The sequence below is a fragment of the Vicugna pacos genome, chromosome 27 (genome assembly GCF_048564905.1).
Source record: "Vicugna pacos chromosome 27, VicPac4, whole genome shotgun sequence".
Classification (NCBI taxonomy): domain Eukaryota; kingdom Metazoa; phylum Chordata; class Mammalia; order Artiodactyla; family Camelidae; genus Vicugna; species Vicugna pacos.
Genome location: NC_133013.1, coordinates 24,669,405 through 24,689,705, shown reverse-complemented (window position 1 = coordinate 24,689,705; position 20,301 = coordinate 24,669,405). Strand labels below are relative to the sequence as shown.

The window sequence follows — 20,301 nt, the reverse complement described above, 5'->3', positions numbered from 1 at the left end:
ATCCCTACCCAGCATATATATTCTCCAGACCTCTGCTTGCATGCCCCCAGGGACAGGGAGCTCACTACTCCCCATGCAGAACAGAGCTCTGTCTTCCTAGAACTTTTTCTCACTGAGTCTAGCTCTGCTCTCTGGGCGCATAGATGCCAAGTGTCTTTTTCAGAGACCTGAAGTCTTGACCAGGCCCCCGAGACTTCCTCAGGGAGCATGGGTTCCAGGCCCACCTCTTCCTGTCAAGCCCCTGTAAGCAGACCCCACTTTATCAAAATTTTATGAACAGATACATTGATGACTGAGCACAGCTCTCTGGAGGTGGCTGCACCATCTCCAGAGCTCGTGGCTGGCTCACCCACGTGAGTCACGTCTCCTGGCCACCAGGCTCAACAAAGGCCATGACTCCCTATCCACTCTATGTAGCTGGCTCTTGAAGCTACTCACAGAACTCAGTCAGGTTCTAGTAACTCCCTCTTTCCTAGGGCAAGCGGAGGGCTTTGAACAGAGGATTCTGCCTCCCTAAGTGACCCCTCCCTGGACCTATCTTCCAAACTCCATCCTAGTCGCTGCCAAAAAAAAGGTTGTGCCAGTGAGATTCCACCCCGGGTACCAGCCTGATCCACTCTCCCACATTCCTGGACATGGACTGTCTCACCTACAAGGATGTCATGAGGGCTTTGCTCGTGCCTGGCTGGAGTGCACATCACCCTCTGAGCAGCCAAGGAGTACGTGCAGTTACCCCGCAGGATGCTTTGGTCGTGAACTCCTCAAACTGGCCATTGTCTTTCACAGCGTTCTGGGAAGCACTTCCAGAATATTAGAATAGCTGTGAACTTACCAGCCTAAGCTTAAATTGGCTTTTTGAGCCCCCTTTTTTAAAACAAAAGGGGGAAAGATGCTAATATTTATAAATGCCAGTTCTTGACGTGCATCATTTCACCAAGCCTTCACTGCAACTTTGTGTGGGAGGCTTGTGGTTACTTGGGTATGTGTGGGTCATATGTACCCATGTGAAAGTGCACACGCACACGTTTCCCAGTTCAGTAGCAGTGTGACCTCTGGCAGGGTCTTTTATCTTTCGGGTCTCAGTTGCTCTTCTTGTGGGATGGGGCTGCCTGGGGCTGGAGGCAGAATACCATGTCCTCTTGAGGTCAGCCCTGGCCAGTGACAGGAGCACCGCAAGCAGCAGGGGCCTGCGGCCTGCCTGCTGGCCCGCTGCGCTGTGCCAAGGGCCCTGGGAAGTGTTTATTGAAGTCCACTTCCACACAGGGCTGCTCCCCACTGCCCCCTGAGGTGAGGATCTCGCTCTGGCAGGAGGGAGTGGTCCAGGGTCAGCAAATTGGCAGGAAAGCCTGGAGACATGAGCTTTGCTGCCAGGAGATGGATTATGTTCATAGTCGAGGTCTCTTGGATTCATCAGTAGCTTCAATTTAATAAATTTTCATTTTTGTGTATGTGCTTGTTTTTTAAAAAATTTTGAAGCAATATTTTATTTCTGCAACTTTTTTCTTTCAATTACTACAAAAAGAATTTCTATGAAATTAAAAAGGGAAAACACACACACACACATCTGTATTTCAATCACCCCAAGTCAACAACTGCTCCCTCCCTGCCCCCTTGCCTTTTTCCTGTAAAGACAATACTAGAACCTTGCAGAATGTATGGGAAGTAGAAGTGGCCCTTGACCTCTGTGCCTTGGTTTCCTCATCCAAAAAATAAGGGTAAAAATTCCTCTCTGTTACATTTGTTGTACAGATAATGAGAGTCAATGTGTTGGTTAAGTAAGATGAGTTAATAAATAGAAAAGAAAGATCACCCATAATGTCACCATCATGGCACAAAGAGGCAGCCGTAGAAGTCTGTCCTTAAAGTCAGAAATTGAGAGTTTGAGCCCCAACTCTGCCCTCACTTCCCCGTTTTTCCAGGAGTATATGTGTGGCTTCTTGAAGCCTCAGCTCCTCCATCTATAGAATGGTACGAAATCTGGACGCCGCGATTTGGGTTGGTGGGTAACCAATGTGAGTGAGCTTGGTGAGTGCAGAGCCCTGTACTCTGCTGCAGCCCAGCCCCCACCCTCATCCGTTTTCTGTTTTCTTGCTCAATACTGGTAGGTAAACATTGCTCTGTGCCGCTACCAGACTTCATGTTTATCGTTTTTAACGACTGTGTAATATTCCACCACGTGGAGGTGTCGTGATGCACTTTGTCATCTCTATTGTGGGATGTTTAGGCAGTTTCCAGAATTTTGCTGTTATTAATAACCCTGCAGTGAACAGCTTTGTGCCTGGAGCACTTCCTCCCTGATGGATGACTTCCCCAGCCAACCTCCAGGATATTCATTGAAGCTGCTTTGCGGCAGGGCTGAGGGATAGGCCAGCGGCCGTGGCTGGGAGAGTTAGGTCCCTTCAAAGGCGGCCTGATACCTGCCCCAGGAGTGCAGCATGGGTAGTGGGGCAGCAAGACACTCAGTGCCACAGTGCTGAGCATGGTGGGGGAACATGAGAGCCCCATGGGAAGGGCAGTGGGTGCTGTGGAGAGTTGGGGCTGGGAGTCAGAGGAACTAAGTTCCAGGTTTTGCCTTTGCCATTTTCTGTGTGAAGTCGGGCAAATCCCTTCTCCTCTCTGGACCTTAGTTTTCTCTAGATACTGTGGCCAGGTCAAGGGTTGGTCCAGAGCTATACTTTCCAATGTGGTAGCCACTCACCACATGTGGCTATTTAGATTTAAGTATGAATGAATAAAAGAAAAGAAAAAATCAGATTCTTCATGTCCCTATTCACATTTCAGTATCCGTGTGTGGCTAGTGGCTACGTTATCAGATAGCACAGGTATAGAACACATCCATCATTGCAGAAAACTCTATTTGACTGCCCTGGTCTAGAGACATTTCTAGAGATCCAATCATCCCAGTGTTCTGTGATTCGGGATCTCTGTCACCATGCCTTTTTATGGAGCCAAGAGGAAAGCCAGCAGCCCCTAGATCAGAGAACTCATTAAGGGCCTAGATGGGCCTAGTGACTTTCCAAAGACAAGGACCTCTGGCAGTGTCCTGAGTCTGAAATATTCCCCCCTTGTTTCTCTCCCCAAAGGTCCCAGCTTGGCCTCAGAGAGAAGCTGGGGAAGAGTGTAGGCTCCTTGAGGAGTGGCCCCCAGTCAGGGACGGTGCCCAAGGGAGACTGGTGTGAAGGTAGGGTAGATGATTTCCTGGTTCCTTAGATAGGAAGGCACTTGGAGAGCCTACCCTGAGCTCTGCCCATGGCTGGAACTCCACCGTTCATTCCCTTGGATTAGGCATTGTCCTCTCTAGGATTCTTTTAGAACCCTAGACTGAACATCAAAGAAGACAGCTGCCTCACTCAACTTTGTCCTATTCAGGCTGCCTAGGCCATGTTCTGGGCACTCACTGGGAGAGGAGCTGTGAGAAATAAGTCCACAGTACTGAGGGGAAAACTCCCCTGCCTTCTCCCCACCACCAGACACATACACTCTGGCAACAGCGTGTGGATTCCAGCCGTGCCTTCCCCCTCCCAGCCCCCTCTTCTTTTCAGAGGGGAGGCCTTCTAAAGATGCTCTTCTACAGCCTGGAGGTACTTCAGGGAGAGGGGGCAGTAAATGGGGGAAATAAGATATAAGACGTGAGGAAGCAAAGACAAACGTGGCTGATTTTGATCTCCCCTTTGTCAAGGTGTGGCCACCATCTGCCCTATGCACTGTGCCCAAATGCCCCTCTGTCCCTGTATGAACCGTGCTGCTCATTCATGCTTCTCCTGTTTTCTAGGGTTCTCACAGCCATGTCCTGGCTGCCTTGAGTCTGCCTTCTGCCAGCATTCCAGGGCTCTGTCCCTGTCAGCCCCTGGACCTGCTCCCAAGCTTATTCCTCACCCTAGGCTGCGCTGAGAGGACTCATCAAGCTTCAGAACTCAGCGGGACACAGTAGCAGTCACGGTAGGTGCCGTTCCCGCCCTGCCTACTCCCTGAGCCTTCTTGGTCTCTGGAACAGGAAGGATACCTTTCTGAACACTGTGTCTGTTAGGATCCCTTTGATTGCAAGTAGTAAAAATGCTATTTCAATGAAATGAAATTATCTCAGGTAACTGAAGTGTCTGGGCATGGGTTGGGCTTCAGGCAGGACTTGATCCAGTGGTTTCAACAATGTGACCAGGATCTGTTTTTTGTCTTTATTCCTATGCTTCTCCTTTTTGGTGATGACTCCACTCCTACTGGCATTTCACATGATATGGTCAGAAGATAACTGTCAGCTGTTTCTGGGGCAACATGCTTCCAGGTTGAAATCTGGGGACTTGGGTAGAGACAAAATCTGTTTTCTTGACAGAACAAAGAAAAGTCCTGGAGTTGATCTCTTGAGCCCTATTGGTAGGGTTAAAGTCATCCTGATCCTTTTACTGGGTCCACATGGCTTGGAAACACAGATGGGTTAGGGGTCAGAGTCTGTCCTTCTCCAACTGTGTGACCAGGAATGAGGGGGTGGGTGTTTCCCAAAGGAAGCTCAGGGTCCTGCTGGCAGGAAGGAGATGCCTCAAGCTGGGGGAGGCAAATAACAAATGATTATTATAGATGAAGTCTGCCCCATCCTTTTTTCCAAGGACCAGTTTATGTCCCTCTTTCTTTAGGAAATCTCTGCTGACTGCTCCAGCTAATGGTTATTTCCTTTAGTTCATCCTCCAGCTCCACCCTTTTTACAGATGGAAATTCTGAGGCTCAGTGTGCATTTCTTCATGAATACTCGATTGGTTACTGCTTCAGTGCCGAAGTGTGTTGCTCTCTTCACCTTGGCTACTAGGAAGCTCATAGCTGGTTTGTGGCCCATTTCTGATAAATGTTCAGGATGTTGTGGCATGCAGTTGCTCGGTAACCTTGCCTTTGGCTTCATCTTCTTCTCTCTCATTTTTTTCCCTTGTTCTGATTTCTCTTATTTTTCAGTCTGTGCTGTTCTTAGCAGCCCCAAACTATTTTAGAAGGAAGTGGGGTATAAATAACCAAGAGTGGCCGTAAATGAAGCGTTCAGTGCTTACTGCAGCCAAATGCTAGGCCTTTTCCTTTCTAGGGGCAGCTGGGGTGCAGGTCTCCCCAGGCCCAAGGCCAAGCCTGTCTTCAGGGAGAAACCAAAGCCTGACCATGGTAGCCCCAGTACAATGCCCCCCCGCCTCGCCCTCTGTAGGCTGAGAATGGCATTGTTCTATTTCCCACCCTCCTCCCTCCCCACTCCCCATCTTATCAGAAGCTAATGAAAGAGGCTGGGAAACCCAATCCTCTGGTAATTAAATTTACTTAACGGGTATTCAAGTGGAGTAATGAGAAGTTTAATGCAGTGATTAGATTTTTCTTTAATTAATTAAAATGAGAACCATGTGTCTTTCCAGCAAACCAACTTGACCTGTAGCAAGCAGAGATAGTAGGGTTTTGGCTGGCTGGGTGGGGGTGCTGAGGGGCAGGGGCAGCCTCCTGCCCAGCTCTGATGTCCACTCAGGCTGATCTCTGATTCAGCTCCCATTTCTGAGCCCTGTGAGTGCCAGACCTGGGCTAGACTGGAGTCACTGAGGGCTGAGGGACCCAATAGTCCCCACACTTAGCTGAAAACTAATCTAGGATGGAGGTTTCAGAGGAGGGTCAGCAAGGGTGGCTTAAAGCAAGGAGCACAAAGGAGGGATTTCAGGCATTGTGACAGGAGCGGGTGTTTGGGTGGCTTGTCTCATTGCCTTGTGTCAGCTGACACCTTTGTCTGCATGTTCAGCCAGACCTGGTTTTAACTATGGTGGCACTGGGTCATTAGGGCTAATGGAGTGGGGACAGTGAGGTAGGTAATCAAAAAATCTGGGCTAACTCACAAAGCACTCCTTGGCTTCGGAATGCATCCATGCCAGAAGGCTGACTGTCCTTGCTGTGTTTCTGAAGGCCAGTTAGGGATGCGAGGAAGCACTTCCTGCCTTGAGCCACTCCTGCTGGGGTCAGGTGGTGGCTGGGGCACAGTGAGTGTGGGAATCCCAGCATAGCTGCCTGGAATGGAGCGTAGGACAGGCCTTGCCTGGGCAGAGGGTGGGCATGGTGGGGACTCAGAAGACAGGCCCTGGCACCCCAGGGGCAGGATATGTTGTTTTCAAAGCAATGAGTAAGGCTGGGAGGAGTCCTGAGCCCTTCATGGTAGGGAATAGAAAACTTCCTTCATGGTAGGAGACAGAAAATACTGACCCCAGTTCCATGCTGAGCCCTGATCCTGGACAGACTGAACTTTGATCCCATCCCCACACTGAGCTGTGACCTTGAACAGATTGAACACACTGAGCCCTTACCGATCCTCACACTGAGCCTTGAATAGTCATGGATACATCAATAGAGAAACAGGTGTTGGGGTAGGAGGGGTGAATGGTTCTGCTCGTCCAGCCCCACTGCCAGCTCTGCTGCCTGTGGGCAGGACTCCTGTGCCAGGCCCCACACTCTGCAATGGCCAGGATGAATCAGATGTAATTCTGCCCACAGGGCTGGTGGAGGAGGTGACGAGCAAACAGGCAATGACAGCCGAGTGATCAGAGTTGAGGTGGGCCTCACTTAGAGTGTTCCTCTGGCAGCAGGTGGGAAGGGGGAGGTGCTGGAGGTGGGCCAGCGGGGAGGCTAAGACAGGGTCTTGGAGGATAGCACCCAGGAGGGTCTTGAGGGTGCCTAGAGTGAGAGATTCTCCCCCTCCCCAGAGCTGGCTGTGAATCCCCGAGGCCACCCACAGCTCCTGGTGAACCAAAGGGCTCACCTATGGGGAAGGCTGATGGTGTGCTGGGCACTGGGCTGATGATGCTACCTCACAGGGAAAGTGTTTTTATCCATTTCATGGAAGAGGAAATGGAGATGCACAGGGACTTGTGTAATGTCACTAGCCTGAAGTAGCCTGGTGGGACATGATCCGAGGTCTTGCCTGCCTCCAGGCCTGCACACCACTGTTGCCACTGGGCCTGGGGGGGAACTTGCTGTGGGAGGCAGAGGCTCCTCTCCTTCCATTTCCCCGCCCCCAACTGAGTGGAGAACACCACCTGGGCACTGGTAGGGGGAGAAGAGTGTGAGGAGGGCCCTGGCTGGGTAGGGAACTTGCCTTAGGAGGTAGGGTCTTCCTTCATCCCCATTCCTCCCCTCTTAATCCCACCCCTCTGAACTTCCACACACCCCACCTCTCCCCCACCCAACCCCATTTCCCTCTTTCTAAGGCTCAGCCCTTTCTGAATTTCTTCAGGCCTAGAGAAACCACCCAGCCAACCACCTACCACCCACATGGGGAAACTGAGGCCCTGAGAGGGGCAGGGACCTGCTCAAGATCATGGGGCTCTGCCTCTCATGTCTCTTTAAGGTGGAAAATCTGAAACCACATACCTGGAGTTTACACTTTTAAACACACGATAGTGTTTGAATATTTTCCTTGGGCTGGGAGGCGTTCTGAGGCACGTGCACACACACGTTCACATCACAAAGGCAGACGCCCCCAGGGAGCCACACCTGTCTCCTGGGGTACTGTGCCCCCCAGATGTGTCCATCACCTGCCTTCCTGGGTGCCAGGTGCTGCAAACCACTGTCTCCTTTAATTCTCTTGTCTCAGAAGTTCCATGATTTTCTACAGCTGAGGGAACCGAGGTGGGGGACTAGGCCACAGTCAGCTGGCTAACTGCAGAGGGGTAGTTGCCTAACAAGGTCCAGTCCTAGGCAGACCACCCTCTCCAGGTTGCCCCCTCCTTGCCTGCAGGCAGCTGCCCCCTCCAAGGGCCCCCAGCCTCCCCCACCCTCACATCCACTGCTGCTTCCCTACTTACAAAACCAGTGACTCTTCTCCAGCGCTCCCCACACTTGCCCACCTCCAGACCCTTGCTCAAGCTGTTCCAGCCCCCTGGAGTTCCCTTCCCCAACTCCGCCTGCCCAGATTCCCTTCCTCTTTTTCAGGCTGGGCCCAGATGCCACATCCTTCATGGAGAGCCTCCTATCTATTTCACCCGGATCGGAAGCCAGGCCCCCTTCCTCTGAGCAGCATCCTACAGCTCTTTGCTTGTCCCCCTCTTAGGCTTCTGGCCTCTCTGTGCCTGACTTTGCGGTGTATGGAGGGCAGGGTAGTTTCCTGCCCCTAGCTTCCCTGGCCGTTACCCTCAGGGCCTGGCACACTGTAGGTGTGCAGGAAGTAGCTTGGGTCCTTGCTTTGGGAGGGGCTGCACCTCCACAGACCATCCATTTCCTCAGCAGTCCTGAGTCAGCTGGCCCCTCCCTGTGCTGGTCCCAGCCCCCACCCTCACACCCCTCCAGCCCTGAGGGGGCTGCTTACTGGGTGGGCGTGGGGGCTGGCCTCTGGCCCCAGCAGAGCTCCCTGTGTATGCTTGAACTGCCCAGCTTCTGGGAGCAGGAGCAAGCAAACCCCACCCTTGGGACGCACAGGCAATTCTTGGATCCCGGCAGGTACACGTACCAAGGGATTCCAGCCCTGAGTGCAGAGCGCTGGTGGAGGGCTGCACGGCTGCTCTGCCTGGCACCACTCATTGGCTCTGCTGATTGTTGACTGTGTGACTTTAAGCAAATCAAGTGCCTCAGTTTCCTCGTCTGTTAAATGAGGTGATGACAGACCTTCCTAGGGTTGCTGTGAGGATTGAAGAAACCAATACAACATAAAACACATAGCATAGCCTCGACACAGACACATGAATGCTCCCTGGATGTTGGCTGTCACCACTGCTGGGAGGGAGCACGAAGGCGGAGTGTGGGGGAGTGTTCAGGGAGAGTTTCCATAGGGTGGAGACACCTGAGCAACAACTTGAAAGACGAGGCACAGAAGCCAGGAAATGACATTCCAGGAAGAGGAAACTGCATGGACAAAGGCCCAGAGGCAGTTTGGGGGACATGCCAGGGAGCTGGGAGTGTCTATCTAGCTTAAGGAAAGAATGAGACAAGGAGAGACCCCAGCCTGGTGGCACACAAGAGCTGTGTCCTGAGGGACCCTCGGTGCCACACTGAGTTTGGACTTTGTCCTACAGCCTGTGAGGGGCCATGGATGAGGTATTTTTTTAATACCACAAAAGCAACAATTGTTTATGCAAAAAAAATGGAAACAATTCAGAAATGTGTCCTTTTCACTAGGAAATTCCCTCTTTGCCCTTAGATCTCATTCTGCCAAGGTCTCACTACTGTTGGTCTTTTTCTGCACATTTATAAACATATTTATTGTATATTATATAAAAAAAGAAATGGAATCATATTACACACATTACTCTACAACTTCCATTTTTCATTTACCAGCGTGCTGTGGGCATCTGTCAATGTCACTGTGTACAGAGCTACTGTGTTCTTTTTAATCACTGCCTAATATTCCATTGTTTGTATGTAGCATAGTTTATGTAACTAGTCCTGGGTTGATGGATATTTAGGTTGCCTTCAGTTTTTCACTCTTGCAAATAATGCTTCAGTGAACATCCTTGTATATATATCTTGGCTGACATGTGTAAGCCTTTCTGTAGGATAGAATTCTAGATGTGAAATTGCCAGGGCGAAGGGTATGCTTATTAAATTTTGATAGATACTGTCACATTTTTCTTCCAAAAGGTTGGGCCAGTTTATGCTCCTAGCCTTGGCATCTGCGGGTGGCCATTTCCCCAGCCATCCTCCACACCGAACATTATCAAGCCTTTTAACTTTTACCAATCCAAGAAAACGTCTCCCTGTGGTTTCAACACTCACTTTCCTTCTCCCCAGCAAGGCTGAAAATCTTTTCATGTGGTTATTGGCCATTTGTATTTCCTCCTCTGTGAATTGACTGTTCATATCCTTTGCCCATTTTTCTTTTCTTTTTGCTTTTTGCTTATTGGTAAAAAGGAGCTTTTAGTGTTTTAGGAATTTTAAAACTTTTTCTATTATGTGTACTGGAAATATTTTCCCTAGTCTGTCCTTTGTCTTTTTAACTTTGTTTATGGTATCTTTAGCCATATAGAAGCTTTAGATCTTTATTCAGTCAAATCTGTCAGACTTCTCCTTAGGGCTTCTGAGTTTCACAACTTGCTTGGCGAGGCTTCCTGTAAGGGTTTTAAGCAGAGCTGGGGTGAAGTCGGATTTGTGACTGGGAAAGGTCATTCCTGTTGCCACTATGTGAAGGGTGGGTGGAGAGAGGACTGCAAGCCAACCTGGGTGGGGATGGGGGAGAACTGGGGAGGAGATGAGTTTGAGAAATACTCAGGAATTGGCTGGCCATGCTGAGAGGATGTGAGGGTGAGAGAGGGGAAGAGAAAGGACTCTAGAGTGATGTCTGGGTGTTTGGCTGAGGACTGTGTGGCTAATGCCACCACCAGCCCGAGGTGGGGATGGGACGAGGGGGGGAATGCATGCACGTACACATGAGTGCTCACCTTGGCAGGGACACGTGTACATTTGAGCACATACGTGTACACATATATCCATGCACATGCTTGGAAGTTCTGGAGACTGGCACATCTGTGCTGTGGCTCTGTGATGGGGGTTGGGGATATCTGCTTTTTGTGGAGTTTCTGTTCTCTGGGTACCACACACCCTCACACACATACACACACACTCACTCACTCACGCTCTGTAATCTCAACTACCATATTACTCTGTAATCTCTACTATGAAGTACGTTTTTCAGATAAGGACCAGACTTAGTGTAAGTAACTTGCTTAAGGTCAGAGAGCTAGTGAGTGACAGAAGGGATTTTTGGGACAACTTAGATCTGACCACCCACAGACAGAATTCCTGCCAATGGCATTGAGGAGCCTTTCATTCATTTCTAACCTGACCAACTCAGTTTCATCCGAGACTCTTAGGATGAGTGTTGGAGCCTGACTGCCTGGGTTTGAAATGCAGCCCTATTCCTTACAAATTTCTTCTCTCTGTGCCTCAGTTTCCCTATCCTGAAAAAGCAGTCAGTGACAGTACCTGCCTCCTAGGGTGCTGGTGGGAATTAAATGTGTTAGCACGTGGGAAGGGCTCAGCCCAGTGATGACTGAGCTCTTGGGGACACTGTGTATGGTGACTGTGACGAGATGGCGATGTCTGTGCCCCTTTACCCTCTCTGATCCCCTTCCATCCTTGCTCCACCTGTCACTTCACTCCTATGGCAGCTCTTCCTCAATTCCCCAGAGGAACTTCTTTCAATATTTGCCTTTGAACCTTTGTCCTGTTTTCAGCCCCCCAACCCTTGGCAGACAGTGAATTAAAGCCCAGTCAGTCAGCAAAAATCATTCAGGGGAAAACGATTCATATTGTGCTTAGGGAATCCCCCCGAAGCAGTTCTAGATGGGCATTTTCCACGAGTCAGTGTGTTCTTCCCAACATTGCCCAGGCCTCTGGGTACCAGACCATAACATCCAAATCTAAAACTCCTTCCTCCCTGAGTGGGCATGCTCAAGTGTGCTTTCGAGCCAGGGGTCTGAGCTGACCCCAGCCCAGCCAACTCTCCACTCTAGCCCAAGTTCAAGATCACAGGAGCCTTTGGATGCGCATAGACTAGTATTGACACCACATCCAGTGCTCATTCACAAGAATAGTCTTTTTAATGGCCTTGAAGAAGCTGTATTGTACCCATTTGGGGTCAGAAGGTTGGTGGCAGGGAGGCAGTGAATTTTACTACAGCCAAATTTTACTTCTTGGAAAAGGCAAGAAGTCACAGGGGACTTATATAGACTAAGGGCTTTCCTCTCAAGTCACCTACCAGTGCCCTGGTCTTATCTTGAGGGGCTGCCTCTTCTCCCTATTCCCTGTATTGTCCCACAGGAGCACACAACAAAGAAGGTGATAATTTTCAAAGTAAAGTGCCAATAAGTTCAAAATATAAACCTACAGTTAAGCTTGCAGCTCATTGTCATTTGCAGCTCCAAGGCCCTGTTGGAGTTTTCCTTCCTCCTCCCCTCAAATTGTCCCTCCAAGGCAGACGAATTGAGGGTCCTAGGGCCTTTCTGAGAGCTGGTCCCAGACCTGAGTCAGGGATAAAGCTCTAAAGACATACCAGCCTTTGTTCTCAAGTCAAGTTCAAGTCCTTGAGTGTAGGCCAAGGCCCCAAGCTGTCACGGAGATGCTGCCAGTTGCCTCGGCTCACACTCCCTTCTCCAGGTGGAGACTGTCTCCAGGTGGATCCTGGAACTGCCCCCTTTCTCCTGCGAATAGAGAACCTTTCAACTTGGGGATTCAGATCTTTCCCTCCCCCACTGAAATGCTAGTTATTTAGGGGCTCCCAAATGGAGCTTAGTTCTGTCACTCAGAAAAATCATCCAAACATGTTCTCAAACCAGATGCCCCCGTGTGGCCGGTGGGGGTGTAGGTAGGGTAGCACTGTGCTGCACCAGCAAGCTCTCTCTGAACTCTCAGTGATTTAACGTGACAAGGGTCCCTTCTTGTTTCTTCTTTTACCCTATGAATTCACATTACATGTCCACTGTGGGAAGTGGGGAAGGTGGTGAACTCTGCTCCATATAGTCACACAGGGACCCAGGCTGACAGAAGCTCCGCCATCTGATGGCTGCCCCATCTGGAAGTAGTGGCCTCCTTCAGGGACTGTGGCAAGGAAGAGAATGTGGTAGATTCACACACTGGCTCCTTAATGCACTGACCTTTCAGTGACACACATCATTTTGTTTACAACGCACTGACCAGAACTTCTCATGTGGCCTCAACTACCTGCAAAGGAGCTGAGGAAATGTGGGGACATTTTGTGGGGGAAGGGCATGGGAGAAAAGTGCCCAAACGTTCAGTGACCTGTAAAGTTCTTTGTACAAGGGGTTTTATGGGGGTCACATGCTGTATGCATGCAGCTCTCAAAACTCATAGAATTGTATACTGAAAAGGGTAAAGTTTTTCCAATTTTATTGAGAAATAATTGACATACATCGTTGTATACATTTAAGATATTCAGCATGATGGTTTGATTTATATTGTGAAATGATTACCACCTAACATCCATTATCTCATATAGATATGAAAAGAAAAAGAAGAAAAAAGAAAAAAAATTTCTGCTTGTAATTAATAACTCTTAGGATTTACTCTCTTAGTAACCTTCCTGTATAACAGACAGCAGTGTTAACTATAGTCATCATGTTGTACACTGCGTCCCTAATACTTATTTTATAAGTGGAAGTTTGTACCTTTTGACCGCTTTCCTCCAATACCTCTCCCCCAACCCTCTGCCTCTGGTAACTGCAAGTCTGATCCATTTTTTTATGAGTTTGGTTTTTTGTTTTTATTTTTTAGATTCCACATACAGTATTTGTCTTTGTCTGACTTATTTAACTTGGCATAAGTTCTTCAAGTTCTATCCATGTTGTCGCAAATGGTAGGCTGTTCTTATTTTTATGGCTGAATAGTATTTTATTGGATATATACGTATACCGCCTCTTCTTCATCCATTCATTCATCAGTGGATGCTTAGATTGCTTCCATGTCTTGGCTGTTGTAAATACTGCTGCAGTGAACATAGGGATGCATATATCTTTTTGAGTTAGTGTTTTTGTTTCCTTTGGATATATACCCAGAAGTGGAATTGTTGAATCATATGCTAGCTTTATTTTTAATTTTTTGAGGACCCTCCATACTGTTTTCCATAGTGCAGCAATTTACATTCCCACCAACAGTCCACAAGAATTCCTTTTCTCTACATCCTCACCAGCATTTGTTATCTAAAAAAAAGGATAAATTTTACTGCAGGTAAATTACACCTCAATTAACCTGACTGAAAATGAAGTTCACTGCGGGATTGCTGAGACAGGGAAAACCAAATGACAGATCAGTCAATCAGGGTGGAGTGACACGGATAAGGAGAGGCTCCTGCACACAGTGCTCAGGGAAGGCTTTCTGAGGAGATGCCTTGCACTGAATCTGGATGAGGAGGGGTTGTTCCAGGCAGGGAGAGCAGCAGGGCGGCCATGTGCCTGGAGCTGAGTGAGGGAGAAAAGGGTGGGAGACAGGTCAGGGGCCTCAACCCTTCTCTGGGCATGATGGGGGTCACTAGGCACATAGATAGAGGGTGATTGAAACACTGGTGTGGGTGAGATGGCCCAAAGAGAAAGGAGGGGAGGACAGGGAATAGCGGCATGTGACCGTGTGCAGGAGGAGTAATGGAGGAGTGTGATGAAAACGAGGAGAGGATGGGTCAGGACCTCTTACAGGAGCAAGTGGTCAACCAGCCAGGGACCCGGCAGGCTGGGGCCGGAGGACTGGCATGGACAGGAGGGGTCCTGGCTGAGGGTCCTTGGTGGGGCAGAAGCCAGACATCCTGGGTTGAAAGTGCTGGGAGAGAGGCCGTTATAAGTGAATCTTCCATGAGGCAAGGGACAGACTTGGTGGGTAGGAAGGGAACCTCAGAGAGAATGGGATAGAGCTGCTTTTGTGTGTGTGTGCAAAACTTGCTGAGGTGGGTCTGACCTATGGAAGACCGTATGAGACGGTAAGAAGGGGTGGGTTTGGACAGGGGCTTGATGCCAGGTCCGGGAGGCTACTCGAGGGGGCTGGGGGACAGTAGGGAGGCTGGTGCCACAGGGCCAAACACTAAGGTGGGAGGCAGCACTGAGCTGGCAGGCTAGGGGGTTGGGATCTATTTTGGGGAGCCCATACTAATATGGGCCCACCCCCGGTAGCAGAAGCCCCATCTTTGCCTGTACTAACCTTCCTACCCTTGCCCTACAGTGCATGCTGAGTCTGCGACGGCTAGGCTGCCGCTCCCCCCGCTGCTCCCTGGGCCCCCAGAGGCCCGTGTGTTTGCCTCCTGGCGCCGTCTGACCCAGGTAGGGGACAGCGAGGTGCGCTCGCCCTGCCTCATGCCTCTGCATGGGTGGGAGGGCTCTAGGTACGAGGACCAGGCCAGCCCTGGGTGAATGAGCCCCTGTCAACGGCAATTGTGGGGCCACAGCACAGGGTTTGAAGGCCCCAGCCACAGCAGGGCCTTCTGGGGAGGAGTTCCCAGACCTCCAAGAGGCAGGCCAGCCTGGCAGCAGTCCATCCTCACCAGGCTCCGTCCCTGGGGTGCTGAGAGCCCTGGGACACATAATTCCTCCAGCCCCAGTGTGGCTCTCATATGTTCGCTGTTGGCGGTTTGTTCAGGGTCCTTCGCGGTACACGCTTGTCAAGTTCTTTGGCGGTGGGAGGTTTCGCATCTGAGGTTTCCCTTGCTGTCACTGGCTTTTCCCTGCTGGAGTCGCGGTACTCACTTGCCTGGTGTGTGTGCTTCCGTGAGTGGTGGCTCTTACTCCGGAAGGTCACTGCTCTCTGTGGGACACCCTCAGGGCAGAGGTGCCCCTTCCAGCACCAGAAGCAGCCCAGCTCCCTTTTAATACCCTCAGTGTTGGGCCTGAGAGGGGCCATTTCCCTGCTGCTCCTGGGCACCCCAAGTGGAGGCTTTCTCCTTGGGGCCAAATTCCCCAAGGGCTGGGATTAAGTGGGAGCTAGGCTTGCCAGAATAAATACAAGAAGTCTAGTTAAATTTGAACTTCATATAGACAACAAATCATTTTTTTAGCATCAATATGTCCCAAATATTGCATGGGACATATAATTTTATTTATTAAATCTGGCAACCCAATTGGGAGCTAAAACCCTAACCTCCCTCTTCCTCTGTTCAGTCCTCCCTGCTACACCCAAATTGGTTCTCTCGGATCAGTCCAGTGCCTGTGGCAGATGCCCTGGAGCCAGGGGCCACCAAGCCTGCTCAGGCCATAATCAATGGACATTCCCTAATTCCCCAGGTCCCGCAGGCCATCCTTGGGCCAGAAACCCCGGGTTCCTGCTGGAAGCTGGGGCAGCAGTCCTGGCTGTTAAGAGTGCTCTTGGAGTCTTTGTCTTCCCCTTTGGCTGTCTGACAGCAGAATTCAGGCTGAGGAGGTCACTGGGCGGGGTCAGCTGGGCCTTTGTGCCTGTGAACAGAGCTGTGAGACAGATGTGGAGCTGTGAGAGGAGGCAGGAATAGGAAATTGTTTCGTGAACTTGGAACCCAGAGTGCTCGGGGTGTGGGGGTGGAGGCTGAGGGGTAACATGGATGAGGCAGGGCCAGATAATGGAGGGCTTAGAATGTCCCATTTCTGCATCTTTCAACATTAGGGAGACAAAGGAAGTGATTCTCTTTACGCAAAGTCATTTTTCTGACTACTGATGTAATATTTTTTTCTATGTTATCCATCTGTCTGTCTGTCTATCTATCTATCTAGCTAGCTAGCTAGCTATCTACAATCTAGAAGTATTTAAAGCATGCAGTTCATCCCTTCCCATAATCTCTTCTTCACCAGGACTGACCACTGCTAACTAATTCCATATATCATGTCCTTCCAGACAATTTTCTATGCACTTGTAAACATATCTTAAAAGAAAAACATGGGATCATACTAGATATACTGCTCTGTCACTTGATTTTTCATTTAATATATTGTGCAGACCATTCCAGAATTCCTCCCTATCCTTTTACGCCCATTTTATGGATGGTCTTTAAATTGTTATCAATTATTAATCCTGATGGTGGCCAACAGGATTTATAAACCTCACTCAGGGAACCTCCCAGTTCTTATATCTGTGTGCACTTGTGTTATGGATCCTTTGGGGATGTTTCTGGAAGTGGACTGCCTGGGTCAGAGGGTATGTACCTTTCAAGGTTTGATCCATAGTCCAGATCAAACTTGAGAAGCTTGTGCCGACTTACCATATAAAAAAGTCCCCATCCCCTCACCCTTGCCAACCATGGGCATTATCAATTACTTAGATCCCTGCCAATCTGATGGGTAAAACTGATTTATTTTACATTTCTTTGATCACTAATGAGGTTGATCGTATTTGTGTATGTTTGTTGGCTATTTCAATTTATTTATGAATTGCCTGTTTATGTCACATCCTCATTTTTCTATTCATCTGTCCGTTTATTTAGTAAGCATTGATTGAACACCTACTACATGCTGGGTACTTTTTTTGGTTAGGGACCTAACAGTGAACAACACTGACAAAAATACCTGCTCCATAAAACTTACTCTCTAGTAAACGAGAGGCAGCCAAGGAAAAACAGATGAATAAGTGAAATACAGTGTGTGTATAAGTCTTGAGTGCTAAGGAGAAAAAATAAAGCAGGGGAGGGATGGGAAGTGTTGAGTGACTTGGATATGGTTGTCAGGAAGGCCTCACTGGGAGGTGGCAGTGAAGACAAGACCTGTAGGAAGTGAGAGAATGAGTCACACAGATGTCTGGGACCCTGAGTCAGGAGCAGGCTTGGCCTGTTCAGGGCTCAGTGAGAAGGCCTGTGTGGCTGGAACAGGGTGAAGGAGGGAGAGGGTGAGCGGTGTGGCCAGAGAGGGATTGAGCCAGATCATGCAGGGCCTTGTGGGCCACCCCAAGGCCTTGGCTTTTACTTAGAGTGAAGCAGGGAAAGCAGGGAGCCTGGAAGGTCCTGAATTAGTGATATGATGTGATCTGATTTTCATTTTAATCAGCTCACTCTAGCTACTGTGAAGGGGGCCAAAATCACTCAGTAGGCTATTGCAATGAACCAGGGAAGAGATGGTGGGGGCTTGGACCAGGGGGTCTGGAAGGCAGTGGGGAGAATTGGACAGATTCTGGGTACACGTTAATGGTAGTCAGTAGGATTTGCTGGCAGACTGGATGAGGTGGTGTGTGTGTGTGTGAGAGAGAGAGGGAGCCAAGGATTACTGTCTTAGGCATTTTGGTCTGCCATAACCAAGTATGATAGGCTGGGTGGCTTAAACAACACACATTTATTTCTCACACTTCTTGAGACTTCAAAGTCTAAGATCAGACTCAGTTCTTGGCGAGGACCTTCTGCTTGGCTTGCAGATGACTATCTCGCTGTGTGCTCACGTGACCTCTTCTTCGTTTGCACAGGGAGAGACCAAGCTCTGGGTCCTTTCCTCTTCTTATAAGGTCACTAATCCCATCATGAAATTCCCACTCTCATGACCTCATCTAACTCTACTTACCTCCCAAAGTTTCCTACCTCCAAATATCATCACATTGGGAGTTGGGGCTTCAACGTATGAATTTTGGGAGACAAAAACATTCAGTCCATAACAATGAATCCAAAGATCTTGGCTAAAGTAGGTAAAAGGTTGAGGCTCCCGTCAACAGAGATAGGGCAGAGAATCGGGAGGAGTGGTTTTGTTGTAGGGGAGGAGAGAAACTAGGCTGTGGACAGGACTGGCTACATAATGTATAGGGCCCAGAGCTATATGAAAATGAGTGGCCCTTTGTTTGAAAGAAATATTATGAATTTCAAAGTGGTGACAGTAGAGCATTAAACAAAGCCTGGGACCCTTCTGAGTGTGGGGCCTGGTGTGACTGCCCAGGTGGCACCCCTGTGAGCAGGCTCTTGCTGTGGCCATGTGAAATGTGACTAGTAGACATCCAAGTAGAAATGAGGAGTTGACAGTTGGATATACGAGGTTGGATTTCAGGGGCTAGATCTGAGCTGGAGATACAAATGTAGGGTCATCAGCACAAAGATTATATTTAAAGCTGTGAGATTGGATGAGAGCACCAAGGGGGTGAGTACAGACAGAAGAGAAAAGAACCAAAGACCCAGTCCTGGGGTGTCTTGGTTAGAAGTTAGGGAGCTGAGGAGGAACTGAAAAGGTGACTGAGAAGGTACAACGGGTGAGATGGAGGAGAGCCAGGTATGCTATCCTAGAAGCCAAGGGCAAGACATGTTTCAAGCATGAGGTTGAGTAAGATGCAGACGGAGCATTGATCATGCATTAGCTGTGGGGAGGTCACAGGCGACCTTGGTTTCAGTGATGGTGGGAGGGTGTGTGAAATGCATCTTATTGACTTGCAGAGCGGATTGATTTATAAGAGGATAAGGGATTTAACCCTTTACCTGTCATAAACTGCGAAAAAATTTTTTCACAGTTTTGAGGGTTTTTTTGTCATGTAAGTTTATGGAGTTGTGTTTTGCTTTGTTTTGTTTTTAATCCCTTAAAAGTTTTAAATTGTCCTATGGTCAAGTCTGTCACTCTTTTCCTTTAGAGTTTCTGGCTTTACCCACTAAAAAGTTTTGAAAGTGTTGTCTTATATTGTTTTCTAGTTCTTTATGAAATTTTAAAATGTTTAAATCTCTAGTTTATTTTTTATGTGTGTGGTTTGAAGATAGGGATGTAAGTGCTTTTTTTCCCAAATTACTAGCCAGTTGTTTGGACAGAGTTTATTGAATCCTTTCTCCCTGCTCTGAAGCTCCATTCCTATTATCTGCCAAATGTCCCCATAATCTCATGTCTGTCCAGGCCTTGCTGTTTGATCCATTGATCTTTGCCTGGGGAGAGATTTAGGAAGTCCAGAGAATAGACAGACGTGGTGATTGATTAGGGGTAGAGTGTGAGGAGGCAGGAGGAGTGGAAGCAGACACAGTTACCTTCAATGAAGGAAGAAGCAAAGGAAAGTTAGGGCTGATGGGAGCCCTCAAGTGTTTGGGGCCCCCTACGTGCCTTCACAGTTCTGCAAGGCTTGTATTCTATATACCCATCTACAGATGAGGAAACCGAGGTTCAGAGAGGTTCTGCCACCCATCCAATGGCATCAACTCTTAGGAGGTGGAGTGAGACTGGGAGGCAGCCCTCTCGGTTCCCATGCCTGTGCTCTGTCTACCCCAGTGACAGGGGAGGTGAGGGGGATTGGGGTTCAGGGAAGGCTGGAAGGGTTCCAGGCACAAAATACCCCACACACCCCACTCAGCATCCCCTTCTGTCACTTGGCTGGATCTTGAAGATTTTCCCATTTTCAAGAGCAACCTGTTAAAACCAAAATACTCCTTGCAGGGAATCACACGTTAAGTTTACAGCTAACATCTTAATTATCAGTTAACACTTCTGCAGGGATTAGCTGACAGCCAGCTGAGGACACTGAATGGGGGCCAGTTGCAAGTATACCTAAGTTAGGAAAGGCCAGGAGAGGGGACAGGTGAAAGCAGACGGGAGAGGTACCTAGCAATACACAGCTTTTTTCCTGGAAAAGAGGGAGGTGGACCTGGATCCCCATGGGAGAGGAAGGGGGAGAGGAGCGAGGGAGCAAGCGCTACAGAGCTGGGGGGAGGGGAAGGGAGGGACATGGAAGCTTCTCCACTGAAGCCTGGGGCCTGGGGCTCCTAGAGGACCTGGCTTCTACTAGGCACCTGCTGTGTCCTAGACACAGAGGAGCTTGTCATCTGCTCAGACTTGGTTTTGAGAAGGTCAGGAAATCAGCCACCGTGAGTCAGCTTGGGCACCAGCTGCCAGCAGTCAAAGTGGGGATCTGTCTCAGATACTCAAATACCAGATCTGTCACCCAGGCCGAAGGAGTAGCAGGAAAAGAGGCTAATGCCTC

General features: G+C 49.2%; 1 protein-coding gene across 5 annotated transcripts in view; it reads left to right on the top strand.

Moving 5' to 3' along the window:
- LINGO1 (leucine rich repeat and Ig domain containing 1) overlaps window positions 1-20,301 on the top strand; it is a 184,071-nt gene that overhangs the window by 105,474 nt on the left and 58,296 nt on the right. For 3 of the 5 annotated variants that reach the window (XM_072950964.1, XM_072950965.1, XM_072950966.1), the window contains one exon: window positions 3,773-3,939. The gene's annotated coding sequence lies outside the window, so the exon portion shown is untranslated. Of the gene's footprint in view, window positions 1-3,328; window positions 3,582-3,772; window positions 3,940-14,646; window positions 14,745-20,301 lie in introns of those variants that run through there. The other 2 variants (XM_072950963.1, XM_072950962.1) reach the window with 2 other exon arrangements.